We start from the raw sequence: 26,762 nt of genomic DNA, 5'->3' as shown, positions 1-26,762 counted from the left end.
GTCACCTGAAATGGTCTTCCAACAGTCTTGAAGGAGTTCCCAGAGATGCTTAGCACTTGTTGGCCCTTTTTGCCTTCACTCTGCGGTCCAGCTCACCCCAAACCATCTCGATTGGGTTCAGGTCCGGTGACTGTGGAGGCCAGGTCATCTGGTGCAGCACCCCATCACTCTCCTTCTTGGTCAAATAGCCCTTACACAGCCTGGAGGTGTGTTTGGGGTCATTGTCCTGTATGATAAATGATGGTCCAACTAAACGCAAACCGGATGGAATAGCATGTCGCTGCAAGATGCTGTGGTAGCCATGCTGGTTCAGTATGCCTTCAATTTTGAATGAATCCCCAACAGTGTCACAAGCAAAGCACCCCCCCCCCCCCACCACCATCACACCTCCTCCTCCACACCAGCACACCTGTGAAGTGAAAACCATTTCAGGTGACTACCGCTTGAATCTCAGCAAGAGAATGCCAAGAGTGTGCAAAGCAGTAATAAAAGCAAAAGGTGGCTACTTTGAAGAGCCTAGAATATGACATATTTTCAGTTGTTTCACACTTTTTTGTTACGTATATAATTCCACATGTGTTAATTCATAGTTTTGATGCTTTCAGTGTGAATCTACAATTTTCACAGTCATGAAAATAAAGAAAACTCTGAATGAGAAGGTGTGTCCAAAGTTTTGGTCTGTACTGTACATAATATTAGCACGTTCACTATACTGACCATTTCACATATTTATTTTACTTCATTTGTATACCTTTCAGCCACATTTATGTACTATGTTTTTATACCATGTCTCTGTTTGAAATTTTTGCTTAAATAAAAATAAATTTTAATGACTAAATTCTGGTGTAATAATATTTTTGGGTTTATTTATTAAGTTTTATTATTGACCAGTGGGTTATCTCCTTTTGTTTTGGATAGTATTATAATAGGTTGTTCTATTTACAATACAGGGTAACATGTTTTGATCCTCCTGCTGGGGTCTTTATGAGGCATAAGGGTGCGTTCACACGGCCGTCTGTCCCCGTTTTTTTCCCCCGTCTAGGTTTTGTTGTTGCTGCTTGTAAACGGATTACAAACGATTGAAAAATAATCACATTGATGTCAATGGGATTTTTTTTACAATCCTTTCACATCCGTTTGCACCCGTCTGCACTCATTTCCGTTTTTTTACGGGAGAAAAAAAACGGAAGAAAAAAACAGCTACAGTAAAGTTTACGTTGAAGTCTATGGAAAACGGATGAGCCTTTAATGTTATCCTTTTGCATCCTTTTTTAAATCCGTTTTTGATCCGTTTTTATTTGCTCAGAACAAAAAAAAATTTGGGGGGGGGGGGGGGGGGGGGATTTATTAACTGAACAATAAGTGATCCAGACGGATACAAACGGATAACATCCGTTTGCATCCGCTTTTGTCCGCTTTTTTTTTTAAGTCTGTTTTTATTTTTGACAGGAGAAGAACAGGACGGGTCTAGACGGCCGTGTGAACGCAGCTTAAAACTGTTTTCTCCAATAATTTGAATTGGTTTGATATTCCTGTCAAAGGTATCATGTGCTTGGAAATGGCTGGTTGGTCATCACCCTAAATATCCTGGATACAATACAACTCAATCCTGGTTGCGGTGTATTGCCCACATTGGATTACTTGCCCTCCTGTGAACAGGACAATGATTGACACTGGGGTGAGTCTTCTATAGAGCTATTCCTAAACTCAAACACACAAGTGGAAAAGGTTAGTGCCTGTCTGAGCTTTGATACTATTTGCCGTGGTACATGGAGTTGCACGAGTGCCTACAAATTGGTTTTCAAATGTTAGGTTTATGTGTGTATATATATATATATATATATATGCGAGGAAGGCGACTGCAGCACACCAGCATATTCAAATAAGAGGTAGCTTTATTCCAGAAATACAAAGACTACGTCTCTCTGGTCTCACCACCATTTTCAAGTCACGACTTGAAAATGGTGGTGTGAGACCACAGAAACGTTGTCTTTGTATTTCTGGAATAAAGCTACCTCTTATTTGAATATGCTGGTGTGCTGCAGTCGCCTTCCTCGTATCTACAGTGTTGGACCCACAACCTTGGTTTGATTACTTCAGTGTGCTGCTCTTTCCTGCTTTTGCTATATATATATATATATATATATATATATATATATATATATATATATAGCAAAAGGATTGCAGTAACACATGTTTTGCTATACACATGTTTATTCCCTTTGTGTGTATTGGAACTAAACCAAAAAAGGGAGCAAAAAAAAGCAAATTGGACATAATGTCACCAAACTCCAAAAATGTTCTGGACAAAATTATTGGCACCCTTAACTTAATATTTGGCTGCACACCCTTTAGAAAAAATAACTGAAATCAGTCGCTTCCTATTACCACCAATAAGCTTCTTACACCTCTCAGCCGGAATGTTGGACCACTCTTCCTTTGCAAACGTCTCCAGGTGTCTTATTGGAAGGCGCCTTTTCCCAACAGCAATTTTAAGATCTCTCCACAGGTGTTCAATGGGATTTAGATCTGGACTCATTGCTGCCACTTCAGAACTCTCCAGCGCTTTGTTGCCATCCATTTCTGGGTGCTTTTTGATGTATGTTTGGGGTCATTGTCCTGCTGGAAGACCCAAGATCTGATCTGCAAACCCATCATTCTGACCCTGGCTGTACAGTGTGACCCCAAATCCCTTGGTAATCCTCAGATTTCATGATGCCTTGCACACATTCAAGGCACCCAGTGCCAGAGGCAGCAAAACAACCCCAAAGCATCATTGAACCTCCACTATATTTCACTGTAGGGACTGTGTTCTTTTCTTTGTAGGCCTCATTCCGTTTTCGGTAAACAGTAGAATGATGTGCTTTACCAAAAAGCTCTATCTTGGTCTCATCTGTCCACAAGATGTTTTCCCAGAAGGATTTAGGCTTACTCAAGTTCATTTTGACAAAATGTAGTCTTGCTTTTTTATGTCTCTGTGTCAGCAGTGGGGTCCTCCTGGGTCTCCTGCCATAGCGTTTCATTTAATTTAAATGTCGACGAATAGTTCACGCTGACACTGATGCTCCCTGAGCCTGTAGGATAGCTTGAATATATTTGGAACTTGTTTGGGGCTGCTTATCCACCATCTGGACTATCCTGCGTTAACACCTTTCATCAATTTTTCTCTTACGTCCATGCCCAGGGAGATTAGCTACAGTGCCATGGGTTGCAAACATCTTGATAATTTTGCACACTGTGGACAAAGGCAAATCTAGATCTCTGGAGATGGACTTGTAACCTTGAGATTGTTGATATTTTTCCATAATTTTGGTTCTCAAGTTCTCAGACTGTTCTCTTCTCCTCTTTCTGTTGTCCATGCTTAGTGTGGCACTCACAGACACACAATGCAAAGACCAAGTGAACTTCTCTCCTTTTAAGCTGCTTTCAGGTGGGATTTTTATATTTCCCACACCTGTTACTTGCCCCAGGTGAGTTTAAAGGAGCATCACATGCTTGAAACAATCTTATTGTTCCACAATTTTGAAAGGGTGCCAATAATTTTGTCCAGCCCATTTTTGGAGTTTGGTGTGACATTATGTCCATTTTGCTTTTTTTCCTCCCTTTTTTGGTTTAGTTCTAATACACACAAAGGGAATAAACATGTGTATAGCAAAACATGTGTTACTGCAATCCTTTTCAGTGAGAAATACTTCATTTTCTAGAAAAATTTCAGGGGTGCCAACATTTACGGTCAGACTGTATATATATAATGACAAATATACATACACAATATATACACATATACATTCATGCTAAGGATTACCTATGGCAAATGAGAAAATGAATAAATTTACACCTCTTTTGCTTCTGTTTGCTATGTACAGTGGTTACAATATTAACATATTATTTAGTGCAAACGGGAGAAAACAAAGTATTTTGCCCTTGGATTGGTGCGGGTTACATAATCTAATATTCTTTTCCTTTGAACAAAGGTTTTTAGTTATTATAACAGAGACACCACAGTAAGAGCGGGATCTAACCAAAAGAACATTGTAGGCAATTACACGAGCATTAACACAGCCAGTACATGTAATTAAATGCAGCTGAAGTGCAGACCTGATTCTACAATCTCTCCATTCCCTGAATGATGTCACTGAGCCGACCTTGCCTTCTGCTTCACATTACTGCTGACTTATTGAATTACTGCTCTACTCTCCCCTGGAATGGCGCACCTCCTCAGCTGATGAAAGCGTGCATCTGGATAGCTTGTTCTCATGAAGGGTAGCCCCCTACCTATGTAGGGTGTAGTGAGAATGAGGGAACAAATGTACAATATTTAACCCTTTCAGTTTTAGCTATGCCAATGTATTATCTTTTGTCCAATACAAAGACCTATTCTCCTTTCATCCACTTAAAGGGGAACTCTGGTACTTAAAGAGAATCGGACAGCTAGTTCACCCTCACTAATTCCATCATACTGGATTATAGTGTAAAATGAGGGGTTACTCACTGAAATCCGTTGGTTAGGTGCAGAGTTAGGCTTGTAAATAGTTTTAATTCTAATACGCCCCAGTATGCAATGGATGTGGGGAGCCTGCTGGCCAAGCTCCCCTGTCTCATCTATATATTCCATCCGCAGCCCGCCCCTGGCTTGATTTATTCAAATTCTTAACTCTCACTATCACTAGGAGGCTTTAGTGGTGCATAGAAATGCGTTCATCTCCTCTCCGCTGGCTCTCAAGACCTAGTGACATGAGAGTGAAGAATTTGAATAATCAAGCCGGGGACAGGCTGCGGCCGGAATATATAGATGAGGCAGCCAGTTCCCCACCTTCATTGCGTCTTTGGGCACATTAAGAATAAAACTATTTACTAGCATGACTCTGCACCTAACCAACAGATTTCAGTGAGTAACCCCTCATTTTACAGCTGTTCACCCACAATATAAACCAGGGTTTAGTGCTGGTGAACTAGCTGTCTACTTATTTCCTATTCACAGAATAGGGGATAAGTGACCAGAGTTCCCCTTTAAGAGCAAGCCAAGCTTGATGCATGAAGTCTATACAGAGTTGCCCCAACATTACACAATCTATGTGCCATCATATGGTGCTATATATAAAAAAAATACTTGCATGGGGGTCCAATCATAACTAAAGATGGCCCTTGCCCAGACCTCTCTATCCTTTCCTCCAGGCCCCTGGCTGTAATCATGATTTTCCATATTTGAAGTTATAGCAATGTTTTCAGAACTGTCTCCCAGTCACAGATTTTAGAGTAAGGTAGTTTTTTGGCACCCCACTTCTGGTTACTGTTAGATGTACAATTGGCGTGTATGGATTTAATATGGGGTAAGTTTGCCCCTCTTCTGTCCAGTATAAAAAGCATCTTTTATGCCAGTGCAGTAAATGGTCACCCACTTAAATTAACCCTGCATAATGCAAAGGCATAACAGGTAACCTTGGGGCCCCATAGCAAAGCTTGTCATGGCCCCCTACTCCTACATGACCCCCTTTAGAACATGAAAAACTTATGTTTATATTGTTACACCTAATGCTCAGGAATAGTGTACACTGTGAAGTCACAGGACAGGAATAATGATCATGCATACCAATCGTCCCGGATCTGGCAGGATATTCCCACTTTTGGGATGATGTCCAGTCATCCCGGAACAGCCCCCACATGTCCCGCATTAAACTGTAAATGCCTCTTATGAGGCATCTACAGTTAAATGGGGAGCTCGGTGGGAAGTTTGAAAGGGTGAAGAGCCATTGGCTCCTCACCCTTTCAATCACTCTTGTGCCTGCTGTCTACATTTAGCCAGCAGCAAACACAAGAGGCCGAGCTCTTCCTCCGGCAACTCTGGCGCACGAGTGATGTCGTCAGACGCTGGAGCGCAGAGGAGGAGAAAGGAAGAGGACGTGCTGAGGGAGACGGAAAGAACACAGAAGAGATGCAGGAGGTAAGTTTTTGGGAAGGGGGGTGCTGCTTACTATGGGGGAATTGCTGTCTAATATGGGGCACATGGTACACTGCTGCCTAATATAGGGGTACTGCTGCCTACAATGGGGGACACTGCTGCCTAATATGGGGGGCAATGCTGCCTAATATAGGAGTACTGCTGTGTACTATGGGGGACACTGCTTCCTTATATGGGTTACACTGCTGCCTAATAAAGGGGTACTGCCGCTTACTATGGGGTACTGCTGCCTACTATGGGGGAAACTGCTGCGACTATGGGAGAAACTGCTGCCTACTATGAGAGAAACTGCCGCCTACTATGAGGGGAATCTGCCACCTACTATGGGGGGAATCTGCCGCCTACTATGGGGGGAATCTGCCGCCTACTATGGGGGGAATTGTAAATAACTCATGAAAGAATAAAGTTACGTTAAAACCAAGCACATCATTGTTTTTCTTGTGAAATTCCCAATAAGTTTGATGTGTCACATGACCCTCTTCCTATTGAAAAAACAAAAGTTGGATTGAAAATGTCCGACTTCAAAATGGCCACCATGGTCACCACCCATCTTGAAAAGTTCCCCCCTCACATATACTAATGTGCCACAAACAGGAAGTTAATATCACCAACCATTCCCATTTTATTAGGGTGTATCCATATAAATGGCCCACCCTGTACAGTGATGTCACAGTACAGGGATAATACACACAGTGATGTCACAGTACAGGGATAATATACAGTGATGTCCCAGTACAGGGATAATACACACAGTGATGTCACAGTGCAGGGATAATACACAGTGAAATCACAGTACATGGATAATATATACATTGATGTCACAGTACAGGGATAATACACACAGTAATGTCACAGTGCAGGAATAATACACAGTGAAATCACAGTACATGGATAACATATACAGTGATGTCACAGTACAGGGATAATATACAGTAATGTCACAGTACCGGAATAATACACAGTGATGTCACAGTACAGGGATAATGTACAGCGATATCACAGTACAAAGATAATATATACAGTGATGTCACAGTACAGGAATAATACACAGTGATGTCACAGTACTGGAATAATACACAGTGACATCACAGTACAGGAATAACACACAGTGATGTCACAGTACAGGGATAATATACACAGTGATGTCACAGTACAGGAATAATACACAGTGATGTCACAGTACTGGAATAATACACAGTGACATCACAGTACAGGAATAATACACAGTGATGTCACAGTACAGGGATAATACACACAGTGATGTCACAGTACAGGGATAATACAGACAGTGATGTCACAGTACAGGGATAATACACACAGTGATGTCACAGTACAGGGATAATACACACAGTGATGTCACAGTACAGGGATAATACACACAATGATGTCACAGTAAAGGGAGAATATATACAGTGATATCACAGTACAGGGATATTATATACAGTGATGTCACAGTACAGGGATAATATATACAGTGATGTCACAGTACATGGATAATACACTCAGTGATGTCACAGTACAGGGATAATACACACAGTGATGTCACAGTACAGGGATAATACACACAGTGATGTCACAGTACAGGGTAATATACACAGTGACATCACAGTACAGGGATGATATATACAGTGATGTCACAGTACAGGGTAATATACACAGTGATGTCACAGTACAGGGATGATATATACAGTGATGTCACAGTACAGGGATAATATATACAGTGATGTCACAGTACAGGGATAATATATACAGTGATATCACAGTACAGGGATAATATATAAAGTGATGTCACAGTACAGGGATAATATATACAGTGATGTCACAGTACATGGATAATACACACAGTGATGTCACAGTACAGGGATAATACACACAGTGATGTCACAGTACAGGGATAATACACACAGTGATGTCACAGTACAGGGGTAATATACACAGTGATGTCACAGTAAAGGGATAATAAATACAGTGATGTCACAGTACAGGGATAATACACACAGTGATGTCACAGTACAGGGATAATACACACAGTGATGTCACAGTACAGGGATAATATACACAGTGATGTCACCGTACAGGGGTAATATACACAGTGATGTCACAGTACAGAGATATACACAGTAATGTCACAGTACAGAGATAATACACACAGTGATGTCACAGTACAGGGATAATACACACAGTGATGTCACAGTACAGGGATAATACACACAGTGATGTCACAGTACAGGGGTAATATACACAGTGATGTCACAGTACAGGGATAATAAATACAGTGATGTCACAGTACAGGGATAATACACACAGTGATGTCACAGTACAGGGATAATACACACAGTGATGTCACAGTACAGGGATAATACACACAGTGATGTCACAGTACAGGGGTAATATACACAGTGATGTCACAGTATAGGGATAATAAATACAGTGATGTCACAGTACAGGGATAATACACACAGTGATGTCACAGTACAGGGATAATACACACAGTGATGTCACAGTACAGGGATAATACACACAGTGATGTCACAGTACAGGGGTAATATACACAATGATGTCACAGTATAGGGATAATAAATACAGTGATGTCACAGTACAGGGATAATACACACAGTGATGTCACAGTACAGGGATAATACACACAGTGATGTCACAGTACAGGGGTAATATACACAGTGATATCACAGTATAGGGATAATAAATACAGTGATGTCACAGTACAGGGATAATACACAGTGATGTCACAGTACAGGGGTAATATACACAGTGATGTCACAGTATAGGGATAATAAATACAGTGATGGGGATCAACAAGATAGGTAATAAGTGTCTAATTAGTAGGGATCTGACTCATAAGAATGGGGGTCCTCTCCATGTGTTTTGCACCAGTTCTCACAGCATTTGCTATGTCCAGAAATCCCTTTCAAGTCTATAGCAAATGAATGAAAACTCTATATACACAGCATTTTGTTTTGGGCACTTGTGGCTTCTTTTCAAAATTAAGCATGCTGTGTAAAGGAGCTTAAAGCTCATGGTGTTTGTAAAAGCATTTACAAACTGGTGAGAACTGGTAATAATAATAGTAATCTTTATATAGTGCCAACATAATTCACAGCATTTTACTATAAAGCCTGTACTTGAGGTGCATTATGGAACATTCACACAATCGATTTTTCTGAAGGAATCTACAGCACAAAACTGAGAAATATTCTCATTTTCTGGTGTAGTTTTGCAGCACGTTTTCTGTGGATTCAAGTTTTTGGTCTTGGGTTTAACCCAGTCAAAGTCCAGGCTACCCGATGAAGGATCTGCGCAAATTACCCATCAAAAAAAGTGGTGTGTCACTTTTTCACAATGCAGATTGAAATTTAGCAGTGAGGTAGGTATTGTTCGGCACTGCCACTACTGCACTTATATGGGTGTAAATGTAATATATAGTTGCTTGATGTATAGAAGTAGGGGGGTGTTCAGTCTGTAAAGTTCATAATGTATTGTACACATCCAGGAGCAGAAAGGAATAAAGACACGGCGACTCACCCAATCTTCGTTACTTCTTTATTGATAAGCGATGTTCACATCATAGCAGGGGGGAGACATGCAGGGGGTACACAAGAACCAGGGCTACAGCAGAGCGTTTCGTACTAGTTGTGCTTTATCAGGCCCGGTGAAGCACAACTAGTGTGAAACGGCTACTGTAGCCTCAGTTCTTGTGTACCCCCTGCATGTCTCCCCCCTGCTATGATGTGAACATCGCTTCTCAATAAAGAAGAAGTAACGAAGATTGGGTGAATCGCCATCTCTTTTTTCCTTTTCTGCTCCTAGATTGAAATTTTTATTCCCAATGTGAACTATGGCACCGACACCTATTGAAAACAATCGGAATGCGCAGGGGGGGAAAACTATGTGCACACAAGGCCTTAGGGTTCAAGGAGCATAGGGGGATAATGACATATGATTGGTTTGCAGATTAATGAGGTTATTCAGGAGTAGAAAAAAAGATTTGATTTCTTCAAAATAACAGCACCACACCTGTCCTCAGGTTGTGTGTGATATTACAGTTCAGTTCCATTAAAGTGAATGGAGCCAAGATGTAATACCACACACACACAGGTGTGGTGCTGTTTTTGGAAAAAAAAAATTTTTTTTTGTTAACCCCTTTAATACAGAAGGATAAAGTAAAGGATAAAGCATACCGCCAAGAGTCCTGATTTTGATGGACTCTGACCAGCATGGGGCGCAGTTCTAAGCGTAATTACAAAGTTATGAGCCTGTGAGATCTTCAGCTCCAGTGTAGGGAGACGCAGGCCACGTTGGGCGGTTCAGTTGCCGAGACTACCGTACCACGCTCAGTGAAATTACGTGCAGGAGCCCGTCTTCTCGCCCTGGAGATGAAGATCACGCTGGCTCATAACTTTAGACTTACGCCTTGAACGGCCTAGTTTTGGTCATTTTAATTCTGGCCAATGTTAAAAGCAAACACGTGAAATCAGGCCAAAGGAGCGTCATTAGGTCCAATTGCAATTCATAAGTGAATTCATTGGTGATTTGTGTTTTCACTTAATATGCAAAAATAACTATTTATACTGTTTACATTACTACATGTATACCCAGTGTATGGAGTGCGATATATGAAATATATTAATTTTGGATTGATATGTCTCTTTCTAACTGTCCCAAAATAGCAAGAAAATACCTCTAAAACTCACAAAATTATGCAGGACAGTTGCCAAACACGACATTGTTCAAGAGCGCATTTTTGGATCAATTCCCACTTTGCACAAGGAAAGCAGCTGTGTGAAGGGGGATGGGAAAGGTACAATAAAGGATTTACCAGTAATTATTCACTAGTAATTCACAGAAAACAAAGGAAAATCCCCAGAGCTGGTGGGGAAAGTGTAGTAGTGGATGTCTGGTTCATGTGCACTTAATGAATAAAACATTCCTGAAGGACAAACCTGTTGGGTATAAGGTGCCAAGAAGAAGCCCATGGGTGGAACAACGCGATCAGGTTGCATTGTAGTTGCGCTGCATTTTGTAACCACATTTTTAGTTTCCATGCTTTATAATAAGAAAGTGTATGAGCCTCGATTCTATATGCATCTCAATTCTATCTGTGGTCAACCGCAAGTATTTGGTGAAGCGCTAACACGCAGTTCTTTACCACATTGTTATACTGGAGTAACCACATAGGGGGAGATTTATCAAAACCTGTGCAGAGGAAAAGTTGTCCAGTTGCCCATAGCAACCAATCAGATTGCTTCTTTCATTTTTCACAGGCCTTCATGAAAATGAAAGAAGCGATCTGATTGGTCGCTATGGGCAACTGGGCAAGTTTTCCTCTGCACAGATTTTGAAAAATCTCCCCCATAGTGTTTGGGAGGTGTCAACACAACTGTTGTTAGTACTTCCCTAAATTGGATATACAGTATATAAAAGATAATAAAACATTAGGTAATGGAAGGTAATAGAAGGTAACACAAGAGAAAAGCAGCATTTTCAGTGTTGTGACTGCATGAAAAAAAGAACAAATCACAACCACAATGCAACTGCACCGCAGGGTATACACTGTGATAGGGCTTCTGTTAGATGTACAGTATATGTCAGCATCCTGCTGAAAACGCCAACATATATTGTAACGGAGGGTAACAGATGACATTCATTTCAATGGCCCGAATAAGTCAACGTTTGGGCCATATGCATTATTTTAAAGCGCTGACTGCTGTGTTATCCAGTCCGCTGAAAATAGCGCATGCAGCCTAAACATTCAGTCAACATTCAGGCCATTGAAATGAATGCCATCAGCTACACTCTGTTACTGTATACGTCGGCATCCTGTTTTCGGCTAGATGCTGACGTCTGACGGAAGCCCTAACGCAGTGTGAACCAATTTCACACTAGCTCAATATGGGCACAGTTCTGCACCCATATCATAACTATATACTAGCCCAACCGAAGGCCTAAGACCTGGACAAACAGTATCATAGATCTCTATGATGCTGTTAGGTTGGTTATTAGACCTAATGGTCAGGCTTGCTCTTGTGGCTGACATACAGGCTGGGTATATGTATTCACATCATTTTGACAGATTGCCAACATATACCACAGACGTACTGGTGACATGTGATGTGAGCGCAGCGTTATCTCTTAGCAGCATATGGACAGGTCATGTACTACTAAGACCGGGCATGTCATTTTTTTCTTCACTGATATTTATGTTGCCTTTAAAGTTTTCCTATCACTTTTAAAAAACTTTTGTCAAATATTAGAGATATGAAATTTCTTCAAATTCACAAAGCTGCTGCTGCCAACAATCTACAGCATATAAACTGTGTGTTCCTACCCAAAGGCTGCGTTCAGAACGCTTATGTTATAAAGAACTATAGGGATTTGGGCCTAGATTTATCAAACTTTGTGATTTTCCCACAGCAACCAATCACAGCTCAGCTTTCACTTTACCAGAGCTCGTTAACTGAGCTGTGATTGGTTGCTGGGGGAAAAATTTTCTCTCACACAGTTTGATACATCTAGGCCCAAGTGTGCTACCGTACATGTCTTATTCACAGGGATGTGTCATTTGCATGGACCCTACTGATATCATATGATATAATGTGCTGCAAGAATAAGTCATTCAAATAAGCAGCTTTAGTTTATGGGAAAAGGGAAGTATAATGTATACATTCACCATCACATGTTTTTAGTTTTTTTTTTTTTAGTTCCTAATTTTTTTGATACATTTTAATGTTTAAATTGTTATTTCATGTGACCGCTATCGTTTCACCACAAGCATCTGTGAAATAACTACAAACCTCATTGAGAAAACATGTTTTTCCGTAAGCTGTAGTAAGAATAATAGTTAAAGGCTGAGCAACAAACACAGGAATGAGAAAGACTATGACAAAGGTTGGAGGAGCAGTGCAGGACTTGGCGATACTATTGGTGAGCTGCCAGTTCTCTAGCCGGAAAAACACCCAAAACAAGTAGCATGTTTGGATAGTGCTGGCAGGAACCATAGTCCCTATTAATGCACATTAACATCTCCAAATAGGATTGGCAACTGTCCAAACATTCACCGATAGTTTATAAATAGAGATGAGTGAACTTTTGAAAAATTTGATTCGGCCAATTCGACTAATTTATTTGCGGCGAATCTATATTAAACCGGCTATTTCTGGCCTACAGAGAGCCCCAATAGTGGTATAGAACTCTTTGCTGTGTTCTAACATGCAAATGGAGTGTGCTGGGGTAGTGAAATAATACTGTTATTCAGAATAACATGCAGATTACAGGCATCACTATTAGAATCATTGCTGCAGAGTGGCACAATGACAGAGCCTGGAGGTGGCATCAGTATGAGGAGACCATATACTGGCTGAATGACACAGCATGGAGGTGTTGGTAGCATGCAGAGACCATATAGTGGCTGAATGACACAGCGTGGAGGTGTTGGCAGCATGAGGAGACCATATAGTGGCTGAATGACACAGCGTGGAGGTGTTGGCAGCATGCAGAGACCATATAGTGGCTGAATGACACAGCGTGGAGGTGTTGGCAGCATGAGGAGACCATATAGGGGCTGAATGACACAGCGTGGAGGTGTTGGCAGCATGAGGAGACCATATAGGGGCTGAATGACACAGCTTGGATGTGGCTGAACCATGAAGAGACCACATAGTGGCTGAATGACACAGCGTGGAGGTGGTGGCAACATGAGGACACCATATAGTGGCTGAATTACACAGCGTGGAGGTGTTGGCAGCATGAAGAAACCATATAGTGGCTGAATGACACAGCTTGGATGTGGCTGAGGCATGAGGAGACCATATAGTGACTGAATGACGCAGCGTGGAGGTGTTGGCAGAAGCATGAGGAGACTATATGGTGGCTGTATAACACAGCGTGGAGGTGTTGTCAGCATGAGGAGACCATATAGTTGCTGAATGACACAGCCTGGAGCTGGCAACAGCATGAGTAGACACTAGGGCTTCACAATCCCTAAGATTAAAAGATGAATTTTGAAATTTAAATTGATGATTTATGGTAGCTAGTGCTACCATAAAATGTGTTAGGCCCAGGCCCAGCAGCATCAGTACATCATATATTGGCTGAATGACACAGCCTGGAGGTGGCTGAATCATGAGAAGACCCTATAGTGTCTGAATGGCACAGCCTGGAGGGGGCTGAAGCATGAGGAGACCATATAGTGGCTGAATGGCACAGCCTGGAAATGGCTGAATCATGAAGAGACCATATAGTGGCTGAATTGCACAACCTGGAGGTGGCTGAAGCATGAGGAGACCATATAGTGGCTGAATGACACAGCCTGGACGTGGCTGAAGCATGAGGAGACCATATAGTGTCTGAATGGTACAGCCTGGAGTTGGCAGAAGCATGAGGAGACCATTGAAATTTAAGATTTTAAAATGAAAATTTAAGATTTTGAAATTGAAATTGAGGATTTTTAAATTGAAATTTTAACTCCCAAGTTTTAGTGTCCCGGGCCCTGGCGTGTGGGTACAAAGGACCAAATCTAACAAAGAGTCACATGGCAGCAAAATGACAAAGCCTGGAGGTGGCATCAGTATGAGGAGACCATATAGTGTCTGAATGACTGCCTGGAGTTTGTGGTGCCATGGGGAGACCATATAGTGTCTGAATGGCACAGCCTGGAGTTGGCTAAAGCATGAGGAGACCATATAGTGTCTGAATGGCACAGCCTGGAGGTGGTTGAGGCATGAGGAGACCATATAGTGTATGAATGGCACAGCCTGGAGTTGGCTGAAGCATGAGGAGACCATATAGTGTCTGAATGGCACAGCCTGAAGGTGGCTGATGCACGTGGAGACCATATAGTGGCCGAATGAGACAGCCTGGAGGTGGCGGCAGCAGCATCAGGAGTCTTGAAAGTGACCCTAATGCCGAGGAATGTCTGAAAGCGGGAACCAGCACCTTAATTATGTTTTGCAGTATCCATGGCAGCACAATGAGAGTCTGGAGGTGGTAGCATCAGCATGAGGATACCATAGAGCAGCACAATTAGAGAGCCTGGAGGTGGCAGCATGAGCATGAGGAGACCATAGAGCAGCACAATTAGAGAGCATGGAGGTTTCAGCATGAGGAGACCATATGGCGGCACAATGACAGAGCCTGGAGGTGGTAGCATCAGCATGAGGAGACCATAGAGCAGCACAATTAGAGATCCTGGAGGTGGCAGCATTAGCATGAGGAGACCATATGGCGGCACAATGACAGAGCCTGGAGGTGGTAGCATCAGCATGAGGGGACCATATGGTGGATCAATGACAGAGCCTGGAGATGGTAGCATTAGCATGAGGAGACCATCGAGCATCAGGATGAGAGAGTCTGGAGGTGGCAGCATCAGCATGAGGAGACCATAGTGCAGCAGAATGACAGAGCCTGGAGGTGGTAGCATTAGAATGAGGAGACCCTAGAGCAGCACAATGACAGAGCCTGGAGGTGGCAGCAGCAGCATGAGGGCCATGCCAACTGAGGGTTGAGTCTGAGGAACCCACCGACTGTTGACTGGGGGTGTTGGATGTCACTTGGGATGAAGTGTATGACCGAGTGAACTGATCAATCACGGCTGCTGGGTTGCTGGTCGCGACACGACTGCTAGCTGACACCGGGAGCTCAGACCTCTCACTGCGACTCCGGCTGGCACACACCCCTACTCTGCTGCGACCTCTGCCTGCGCCTCTTGAATTTAGGCCTCTCCCACTCCTCTTTGCTTGTCCTGGCACTACTCTGCCTGACATACTTATTGCGTATATTAGGGGAGTACAATACGCTTCACTACGCTTAAAACAGTATTTTCTACAACAGCAGCAGGTGTATACTATTGGCTGTCCTTTCACAGTATCTTGGCCTTGACAGATTAACAGGTACAAAATAGTACACTACTTAGATGTACGTATGTGATACGAACTTATGAGGGCAGAAAAATGTGCTACAGTACACTTAAAAAAGTATCTGAGTACAACACCAGCTGGTGAGTACTTTTGCCTGGACTTTCACAGTATCTAGGCCCTTGACAGATTAACAGGTACAAAATAGTACAGTACTTAGATGTAGGTATGTGGTATGCACTTATGAGGGCAGAAAAATGTGCTATAGTACACTTTAAAAAGTATCTGAGTACAACACCAGCCTGTGAGTACTTTTGCCTGAACTTTCACAGTATCTAGGCCCTTGACAAATTAACAGGTACAAAATAGTACACTACTTAGATGTAGGTATGTGGTATGCACTTATGAGGGCAGAAAATGCGCTACAGTACACTTAAAAAAGTATCTGAGTAAAAACACTAGCCGGTGAGTACTTTTGCCTGGCCTTTCACAGTACCAAGTATCTTGACAGATTAACAGGTACAAAATAGTACACTACTTAGATGTACGGTACGTTAGTGGTATGCACTTATGAGAGCAGAATAATGTGCTACTGTATGCTTCAAAAATTTTTGGAGTAAAACTCCAGCCGGTGATTACTTTTGGCTGTCCTTTTTTACAGTATGTAGGCCCTTGACAGATTAACAGGTACAAAATGGTACACTACTTAGATGTACGTAAGTGGTATGCACTTATGAGGGCAGAATAATGCGCTACTGTACGCTTCAAGATTTTTTTGAGTAAAACACCAGCCGGTGATTACTTTTGGCTGTTCTTTTTTACAGTATGTAGGCCCTTGACAGATTAACAGGTACAACATAGTACACCACTTAGATATAGATAAGTGGTATGCACTCATGAGGGCAGGAAAAATGCGCTACAGTACGCAAAAAAAAAAATTGCCCACAACACCAGCAGTACACAACATTGCTGCAGCACACAGTCACTGTGTAGTAAACCCAAAATTGCAAAAAGACTCTCTCTCAAATACTATTAGGAATGGAGACCACATCAGTCCATGCATGGAGGCGCCTAGTGGCATGATACAGTCCGTGGCCCGGCATCTGAACTCCCCCCGGATCCATCTGCCGCCTCCCTGCATGGACTGATGTGGTCTCCAGATTGAGAAGTCCGTCCTGCCAACATTGTGATCGCTGAGCGCTCTGTGGTTTTTCCTTATTGTGAGAGTTTGTACTGAATGCCTTACTTCTTTAGACGTGTAGCGCCACCGTTGATCCAGCTGTCTTTACACCTGCTTCCATGATATACACACTGGCATGACATATATGGACAGGAATAACGTTAGTGCCGACTGCTTTCATCTATGAGGGAGTATATGTATTGTTGACTTTGCACTGGAAAGAATTGTCCCCAAAGGTGATGGAAAAATTGGGCATATCGTGTAATATAAAAATCCCACGTAGCTAGTACTTCCTTTACAAAACCTTGACTAAAGTCTTGATGCTTCCTCTTGGCACCCATCACCCTGGGCATGTTCTTCTCCAGTCCTCTTCTCCCCAGCCATTCTCTGATTACCTGCACAAATGCCCCTTTTCTATTCTGTGCAATAATAAGAGTATATTGAGGTATCAGACTCTATTGTTTGTCAGCCATTTAATACATGAAAGGCAAAGCATCAGAGCAATCTTCAGGGCTGATCTTTTCCACAGGAAAATAATAAGATCTGCCGACATTGCACATAACAGGCTCCTACTCAGCTGCAGAAGGAAGTTACAGTCTGTGGTTATAACACCTGCTTATGAATTAATAGACTGTGTTTTCAGTTTCAAGTGACAGACGCTATACATCTCTACAACATGGCACATTTCCAGAAGCTGTTTCCATGCTTCTCTTCTAGACAGTTATTCAGAAAAAAAGAGGAAAAAAACTGAAGTCTAGAGCTCACATATTGAGACCTGACACCAACCAGTCCTTGGCATAATACACAGCACGTAATGGGGGATTATTGGTAAAGAATAAGATTTCATTAATCAAAAGAGGAAAACAACACTTTTTCATAATATTTTGTCAGACAAATTATCTTAAAATGTTAAGGTGACGGTTGTCCCCGAGAATGCTTCTATAGATTATACCAACTTCTACTATTAGGGATCAGTATAATCTGCTAAATGGAGGGTTAGAACAGTGGCGCACATAGAACATATTAAAGACCAAAATGGGCTACCATTGTGGTGCCAAGTTTTATCGCCCACAACAGAAGTGTTTGACCTCCTTCCAAGTTATCTCCATATCCTATGGGCCCATTGCCCATTCCTTTTGTTTGCTAACAAATGGAGAGGGGAAGTTTGTTCTGCATGTAGAAAAGAAGATATATCTTCTACATGAAGTTAAAAAAGAGCTTCATTCAATATGCTCAGGAAATTTAAGGGGTACTCTGCTGCTCAGCGTTTGAAACCGTTCCAAACGCTGGAGCCGGCGCCAGGAGCTCATGACTTCATAGCCCCACCCCCTCATGATGTTGTGTCCCGCCCCTTCAATGCAAGTCTATGGACTTGCATTGAGGGGCGGGATGTGACCTCATGAGGGGGCGGAGCTATGACGTCACGAGCTCCAGCGTTCGGAACAGTTTGTTCCAAACGCTGAGCAGCGGAGTACCCCTTTAACTATAAATTGTACTTCATACAGTAAATGACATAAGACACTGAGCCACTGCCCAACCCTGGGTTTTGATTTCAATTGGCTTCTTCAAGGGCATGGTCAACAAGTGCCATCACTGAGTTTTATCACCACGTATGATCTTCAGTATATGATGCATTTGGAAATTCTTCAGACCCTTTATTCTTTTTTATATTTTGTTATGTTGCAGTCTTGTACTAAAATAAAAAAATTATTAAAAAGTTTCCCCCCATCATTCTGCACTCAATACCCTTTAATAACAAAGTGAAAATGTATCAAATTTATGAAAAAGGAAAAACAAAAATTTCGTATAGACATAAGTTTTCAGACCCTTTGTTCTGAAACATTAAATTCAGCTCTGGGGGGCCTCCCATTTCTCTTGATCATCTTGGAGATGATTCTACACCTTGATCGGAGTCCTCCGGTTGTACTGTAAATAATATCATGTCAGGAGTAAACCAGGCACTCACCTGCCCCATACCATCTCTACGATATAGCATGTTGGGGGGCAGAATTATGCTGTGGGGGTGTTTTCAGTGTCTAGGACAGGGAGACGGTTCAGGGTTGAGGGAATGCTTAATGGAGCAAAGTACAGAGTTATTCCTAAAAGGAAACTGAAAGCAGGGTCACCCACACTAACCTGAATATACAGGTAGATGTGGTGCCTGCGGGGAACCCTACTCTCAGTTTCCATTTAATGAAAACCTGATCCAGCTGCTCTGGACCTCAAACTGGGATGAAGTTCACCATCCAAAAAGACAATGCGGGACATGTATCATTATTTGTGTATGGTAGAAGCACTTTACCCCTTTCCCTGTGTAGTGTCCCGGTACCGTATTGCATCCAGTACCTAGTGTAGTGGTCCCCAAAGTCAGAGTAACTACGTTCAGGTATGGTTCCTCAGGTGGGACAGTCCCTAGTTGCCTCTCCTTAAGTTTAACTTTAGTGTTAATAAATGTATATATTAATAATGATATCTATATTGTATAAAAAAGTAAAGTACTTACCTTGTTCAGCGTCGCAGGACCTTCGGTCATGTGACCAAGCTAGTAACCTCTATTGTATGTTACAGGACCTTAGGAGGTCCTTGGGTCACTGTTACCCAGAAATCTCTGTAAAGGTGATTGACATCCGTTTGGACCAATTAGCATTAGTCCAGCCCCTGCCCATATAAGGGAGCTGCGTCCAATTATTGCTCTCTTGGGTTGCTGCTCTCGTGGATGCCGGACTAACAGGACGGTGTGCTATGCAACTTTTAAGTATTACTCTCTACTTAAACTGGGTATCATCTACCTCCCTATCGTTCCTGGGAAGGGCGGCGGTAGGAAAAGCTTTATTGAGGAGCCCACACCCTGGCGTCACGAATAGCAAGGGTTAACAAGCACCCTTTAATACCCTACACCCCCCCCCAAGCTACCACACCTGTCAACTGCCAACCATCCCCTTTCTTCCCCTTGGTTACCACAATAACAACAGACAACGGATAACCTTCTTAAGTGGACGTGGGGGTCGGCCACAGCTTTATTAACTTCATTACATAACAAAATTAACCTCCAACTTAACCAGAGAGGAAGCACACTGCCAGCCACCGGCATTAGCCGACGGGCAACTCAGTCATCCACCTCCATTCTTAATTAACTAACTCCTGTACCGCCAGCTGTGACTAAAGAAATCAAAACCGAGATAGGAAACAATCCCAAAGCTACCAACAGTATCACAACCTACAATATGAGACAGTCAATCAATAGTGTAAAACTCCTGCTGGAACTGGCCGGTAAGAGGAAGGGGAGGGGGGAAACCCGGCGTTATATATCCCCCATTGCCCCACCCCTTCCTCCCTGTACTGCACTCCCCTCATTAACCCTCACTGAACCATAGCCCTCCCTTACTGATAGAGGAAAGAAGAAAAAGGATTAACTACTATGGGCTGCCATGACAACCCCTTCCCACAGTCCGTGCCACCTGGCCCTAACACGGCCCGGTGGCACCCAGTTTCTCCTCAGACGTCCACCGTACACCATTGCTCTATTTACTTTCAGTTTAATCTGTAGCGTTTCTGGGCAGATATCGTAAGTGTGTCCTTACTTTTTAGTTGTTAAGGTTCATTTTTTAACACTGAATTTGTTAAAAATGCACATTGTCCAACAGAAAATTAACTACTTCCTTTAATAGTGATAATAGCTAATAATGTGAATGGCGTGTTAAAGGAAAAGTAAGGTATCAGACATTAAATAACATAACTTGCTTAACTTTGTGATTTGATAAGAGCAACATCACTATACAATATAGAATGAAACAAGACTTCAGGGAGAAACCAGGATTTTCGGCGCTGACCAAAGAGAAGGTATCGGAGCCCAGGGAAAGGAAGGAGGTTTATTAGCAACGCGTTTCACCGCGCTTGAGCGGCTTCATCAGGCTGGATATAAGGTCCAAGATGGCTTATATCTTTTGCTTTCAAAAAAAGGTACTTGCGGCAAAATTTTGGGTGTAAAGGAAAAGTACGCAGTTAATAAATCCGTGCCTACTATAGATGTCACTCCAAGGTACCCGGTATCGCGACATCAGGAGGAAATGCTCTATCAGAATGTATGCAAAAAAAAGACACAAAAGACTGCTTGCGCAAAATTTTGCGCAAGAATTTACACACAAAAACTGCGTAAATTCTTTGATACATGTCCCCCAATGACCCTAAATATACAGCCAAGATAACAATAGAGTGGCTTAGGGACGACTCTGTGAATGTCCTTGAGTGGCCCAGTATCATTGAGGTCTTGTTTTTTGGGAGCTGGAATCATTATATGGATACTATCTACAAGTTTACACTGGATTTGGCCTGCTGCTTTATCTTCACTCCTTTTCAGAGGATACACCTTCAATCTAGGACAGTGTTCATACAGACGGTGAGCTGGCTTGCGATTCTCTTATTTTTTTCTTGTATTTTGGCCCAGTCAGAGCCCTATCTTAACCCTAATCTAAAATCACTGAAGAGACCTTAAAATGGATTCTACGGATAGTCCCCATTGAACCTGACAGAGCCAGAGGACCTGTAGAAAAAATAAATATATATATATATATATATATATATATATATATATATATATATATATACACACACAGTGGTCCCTCAGGTTACAATCTTAATTGGTTCCAGGACGACCATTGTATGTTGAAACCATTGAATGTTGAGACCAGAACTCTATGGAAACCTGGTAATTTGTTCTGAATCCACCAAAATATCATCCAAAAATAGGAAAAGGTGAGGATTAAAGAAAAATAAGTAGATAACTAATACAGATAAAGCAAATCCTTAAATATAAAAGTAAGAAAGATCTGCTGGGAGCTGTAAATCACTGTTTATGTCAGTGTTTCCCAACCAGGGTGCCTCCAGCTGTTGCAAAACTACAACTCCACGCATGCCCGGACAGCCGTTGGCTGTCCGGTCATGCTGGGAGTTGTAGTTTTGCAACAGCTGGAGGCACCCTGGTTGGGAAACAATGGTTTACGTAGAGGACAGGAGCTTCTTCAGGGTCCTATACAGTACACACAGTGTCCCATATGGAGCCGCCCTTACTTGGTGTCCAAAGGAGCAGCTAACCCTGGCACAGGTAAGGAGTAGTACAGAACTTGTAGTTCCTCCCTGTACTGTAGGGGGCGCTACCAGACACCAGTCAGTGCATGTACTTCAGTAATACAGGGGTTTTACCAGTAAAATGCCCATTCTGATTGGTCAGTTCCTCCAGTTGTGACAGGTCTCACAGATCTGGACTGTCTGTAGCATTGTATGTTGAGTCTGGTTTCAAGTTACAATGGTCCAGAAAAGACCATTGTATGTTGAAACTATTGTATGTTGAGGCTATTGTAAGTTGAGGGATCAACGTGTGTGTGTATATATATATATATATATATATATATATATATATATATATATAAATCTCATACATAAAATTCCACATCACATGATTACATTCAGCCAATGAATTTTCCAGCAGAATGATATTTCACTCAGAGCTGCCAAGAACAAGACTACACTCAGATCTTAGTTTAAAGGGGTACTGCGGTGGAAAACTTTTTTTTTTTTTTTGTTAAACCAACTGGTGCCAGAAAGTTAAACAGATTTGTAAATTATTTCTATTTAAAAATCTTAATCCTTCCAGTAATTATAAGCTGCTGAATACTACAGAGGAAGTTCTTTTCTTTTTTTAACACAGTACTCTCTGCTGACATCACGAGCACAGTGCTCTCTGCTGACATCTCTGTCCATTTTAGGAACTGTCCAGAGCAGCATATGTTTGCTATGGGGATTTTCTCCTACTCTGGGCAGTTCTTAAAATGCACAGAGATGTCAGCAGAGAGCGCTGTGCTCGTGATTCAGCAGAGAGCTCTGTATTCCTAAAAGAAAAGAATTTCCTCTGTAGTATTCAGCAGCTAATAAGTACTGGAAAGAGTAAGATTTTTTAATAGAAGTAATATACAAATCTGTTTAACTTTCTGGCACCAGTTGATTTAAAAAAAAAAAAAGTTTTCCACCGGAGTACCCCTTTAAGAGTTACGAGTTACTGCAGAAAAACTGTTGATATCAGGGGCATCACTAAAGTCAATTAGTGATATATTAGAGGAAGGATATACAAAATAGGAAGAGTATGTATTGCTTTGGATCAGCCTGTTAATACTGATGTAGGATTTGAGGGGGCTGAGCATAACACAGGAATGTACACTACACCAAAGAAATAATCGCTGCCTAAGGGTACGTTCACACACGCGGATTTTCGCAGCGGATTTAGCTGCGGATCAGCTGGTGAACGCCCGCTCTATGCTGGCTTTACATGTGCTTGCTGGTAGCGGCAATACGCCGCTACGAGCAGACACACTACAGCGATGTGCGCGGCGTACTCGCACATCGCGGCCGCTCTCCCTGCTCTGAGCTAGGCAGAGATCTCCCGCGATGTGCGAGTATACTGCGAATCGCACATCACAGTGTGTCTGCTGGTAGCGGCGTATTGCCACATACGAGCAGGCACATGTAAAGCCAGCATAGAGTGGGCCTTCACCAGCGCATCTGCAGCGTAAAATCCGCTGAAAATCCGCGGGTGTGAACGTACCCTTAGGGTACGTTCACACTGCGGAATCTCTGTTCACAGAGTGACCGCCGCCGAAAATACTTTGGTGGAAGGACCTTGTGGCACTGCGCCATCACCATTGACGGCTATGCAGTGCTCGCGGAATTCCGCACAAAGAATGAACACCTTCATTCTCCGTGCAGAACAATTTCAGCGGCGGCTAATCACTCATGTAAACTCGCTAGAAGACAATATAGTAATCGAGTCCAGAATAGCAACACAACAATGACAATGCTACTACAGTAACTGTGACTCTGTCCTCTAGTATTAAAATACGTCAAGACCGCGCTGTTGGAAGAAACATTGCATTTTTATGTCATCACTCAAGTTTATTCTTCCGAAAGGGATTACACAGATTAGCAGGGTACTCATAGAGAGGGAATGACTAGCAGCAATTACCTAGGTGTGTGTAGGTGATGTGCCGCACGACACCGAGGACGACAAAGGGTGGGTCTCTAATCTATTCGAAAAACATGTTTTTTTTTTTTTATTAGAAGGAGTTAATAATGGTGCGTCAATTGCTGCTCTCCACCTTTGTATTAATATGTGTGATTCAGGGTAGGGAGTGGAGTTTCAATGTAGAGTATTGGGTCCAATCAAATAATGTCAGGGCAAATTCATTTTTACAGGGTTAAAAAAATCCATCTCATATATTACTCTAAGCAGCATATAAAACAAATAACGCTCCACACAGTAATTGTTCTGTGATAAGTTTATAATCATTTGACCTTAGGTGTCACTCTGTTAATATTCAGCAGGTTTCCTACATTATACCGGTAACATAATAAAGACACTAAAATACATTAGAAATACCGTACCCTATAGGACGCACCGGCGTATAAGACGCACCCAATTTATAGGTGCAAAATCTAAAAAAATAAAGATTTTGAACCCAATAGTGGTCTTCAACCTGCGGACCTCCAGATGTTGCAAAACTACAACTCCCAGCATGCCCGGACAGCCGTTGGCTGTCCGGGCATGCTGGGAGTTGTAGTTTTGCAACATCTGGAGGTCCGCAGATTGAAGACCACTGCAAAGGAGGTAATACTCACGTGTCCCCGCCGCCCCGTCACCGCTGCCCTGGATGTCGCTCCATCGCTGTCGCCGTCGCTCCGGAACATCTCTGCTGCCAGCTGGGTATCCTCACTCTCCGTCGCCGCCATCACGTCGTTACGCACGCCGACGCATGTACGCGACGACGTGATGACGAGGAAGGAGAGCGCCGGCCATACAGGGGATCCCGGAATGGAGAAGACACCAAGGAGGCAGGTAAGGTCCCTCCCGGTGTCCTGTAAGTACTAACCCAGCTATTCAGTCGGGCTGTTCGGGACCTCCGCGGTGAAATCATGGCGGTCCCAAACAGCCCGACTGAACAGCCGGGTTAGTATCACTTTCCCTTCAGACGCGGCGGTCAGCTTTGATCGCCACGTCTGAAGGGTTAATACAGGGCATCACCGTGATCGGTGATGTCCTGTATTAGCCGCGGGTTCCGGCTGTTGATGGTCGCAGGGACCGCCGCGATAGGTGTGTATTCGCCGTATAAGACGCACCGACTTTTTCTCCCCCAGTTTTGGGGAAGAAAAAGTGCGTCTTATACGGCGAAAAATACGGTATGTAAAATACATGTGGAGGAGATTGATCAGAACCTGTGCAGAGGAAAACTTGCCCAGTTGCCCATAGCAACCAATCAGATTTCTTATTTCATTTATAGGAAGGCCTGTGAAAAATGAAAGAAGCGATCTGATTGGTTGCTATGGGCAACTGGACAACTTTTCCTCTGCACAGGTTCTGATAAATCTCCCCCATAGTGTTTGACTTTTTTTTTTTTACAGCTTAACTGCTAAATTGTACCTGTCATTTGGAGAAAAAAACTTTTGACATGTCACAGAGACAAGTGAAAAGTTGTTATGGATCTGGGTCTCAGTTCAGACTACGGAATCTCTGGGCAGAAAATTCCCGCCCGGAGATTCCGAGTGCGGCCAGTGCTGACTGAATCAGGCGGCGCTAGGACCGCGCGGACACTGCAGCCTCCAATAGACTGCAATGTCTTCCGCGAGTATTTCCGCCTGAAGAAAGAGCAACGCCATTCTTCAGGCGGAAATTTCCAAGTGGATTTTCCGTTCACAAATTCCACTTCACAAATTCCGAAGTGTGAATTTGTGAACGGAAACCCATTCACTATACTATATATTTTAGTAAGCGGAATTTCCGTCTGCAATTTCAAAGCGGAATTGCAGGCGGAAATTCCGTAGTCTGAACCTAGCCTTACTGATCGAGAGAGTGAGAGGGCAAAAGCGTGTGGTAGTGCTGCCAGAGGCATAACTTGTATCTTATGGGCCCCAATGCAACATCTGTAACAGGGCCCCATGTCTACCATGTGTAATGTATACTACTGATATCTTCTTTTTGGGCAAAGGTGCCTTGGGGCCCTCTCAGTCACAGGGCCCTAGTGTGACTGCTACCTCTGCACCCCCTATAGTTTTACCCCTGGTGCGGGCTCTCAGCAATCTTTGTGTTACTGCTCTATTATAAGTCTATGGGACAGTGTGACAAAGATCAATGAGGGACACGAGTAAATCACTTATTCGTGTTCTTTCTCCTAATTGGTGAGGGTCTCTGCACTGAGACCCCAAACATTAAAAACTTCTGACATGTCTCCATGACATGTCTAAACTGTTTAAAAATGATAGCTACATTTTTTTGTTACAGTGTGTCATCCAAGTAGTAAGGAGATTACATGAGGAGGAGGTTTGTTACAGTGTGTCACCCCAATAGTAAGGAGATTACATGAGGAGGAGGTTTGTTACAGTGTGTCACCCCAGTAGTAAGGAGATTACATGAGGAATAGGTTTGTTACAGTGTGTCATCCAAGTAGTAAAGAGATTACATGAGGAGGAGGTTTGTAACAGTGTGTCACCCCCAGTAGTAAGGAGATTACATGAGGAGGAGGTTTGTTACAGTGTGTTACCCTAGTAGTAAGGAGATTACATGAGGAATAGGTTTGTTACAGTGTGTCATCCAAGTAGTAAGGAGATTACATGAGGAGGAAGTTTGTTACAGTGTGTCACCCCAGTAGTAAGGAGATTACATGAGGAGGGGTTTTGTTACAGTGTGTCGTCCCAGTAGTAAGGAGATTACATGAGG

General features: G+C 42.7%; 1 long non-coding RNA gene across 1 annotated transcript in view; it reads right to left on the bottom strand.

Moving 5' to 3' along the window:
* Positions 1-11,140, bottom strand: part of LOC130272535 (uncharacterized) — a 36,879-nt gene extending 25,739 nt beyond the window's left edge. Inside the window, exon 1 of the long non-coding RNA XR_008843601.1 lies at positions 10,918-11,140. This is a non-coding gene — a long non-coding RNA (uncharacterized LOC130272535). The remainder of the gene's footprint in view (positions 1-10,917) is intronic.
* Positions 11,141-26,762: the final 15,622 nt, after the last annotated feature.

Source organism: Hyla sarda, chromosome 5 (assembly GCF_029499605.1).
Source record: "Hyla sarda isolate aHylSar1 chromosome 5, aHylSar1.hap1, whole genome shotgun sequence".
Taxonomy (NCBI): domain Eukaryota; kingdom Metazoa; phylum Chordata; class Amphibia; order Anura; family Hylidae; genus Hyla; species Hyla sarda.
Note: the sequence above shows the minus strand (reverse complement) of the source record. Positions and strands in the feature narration are given on the sequence as shown.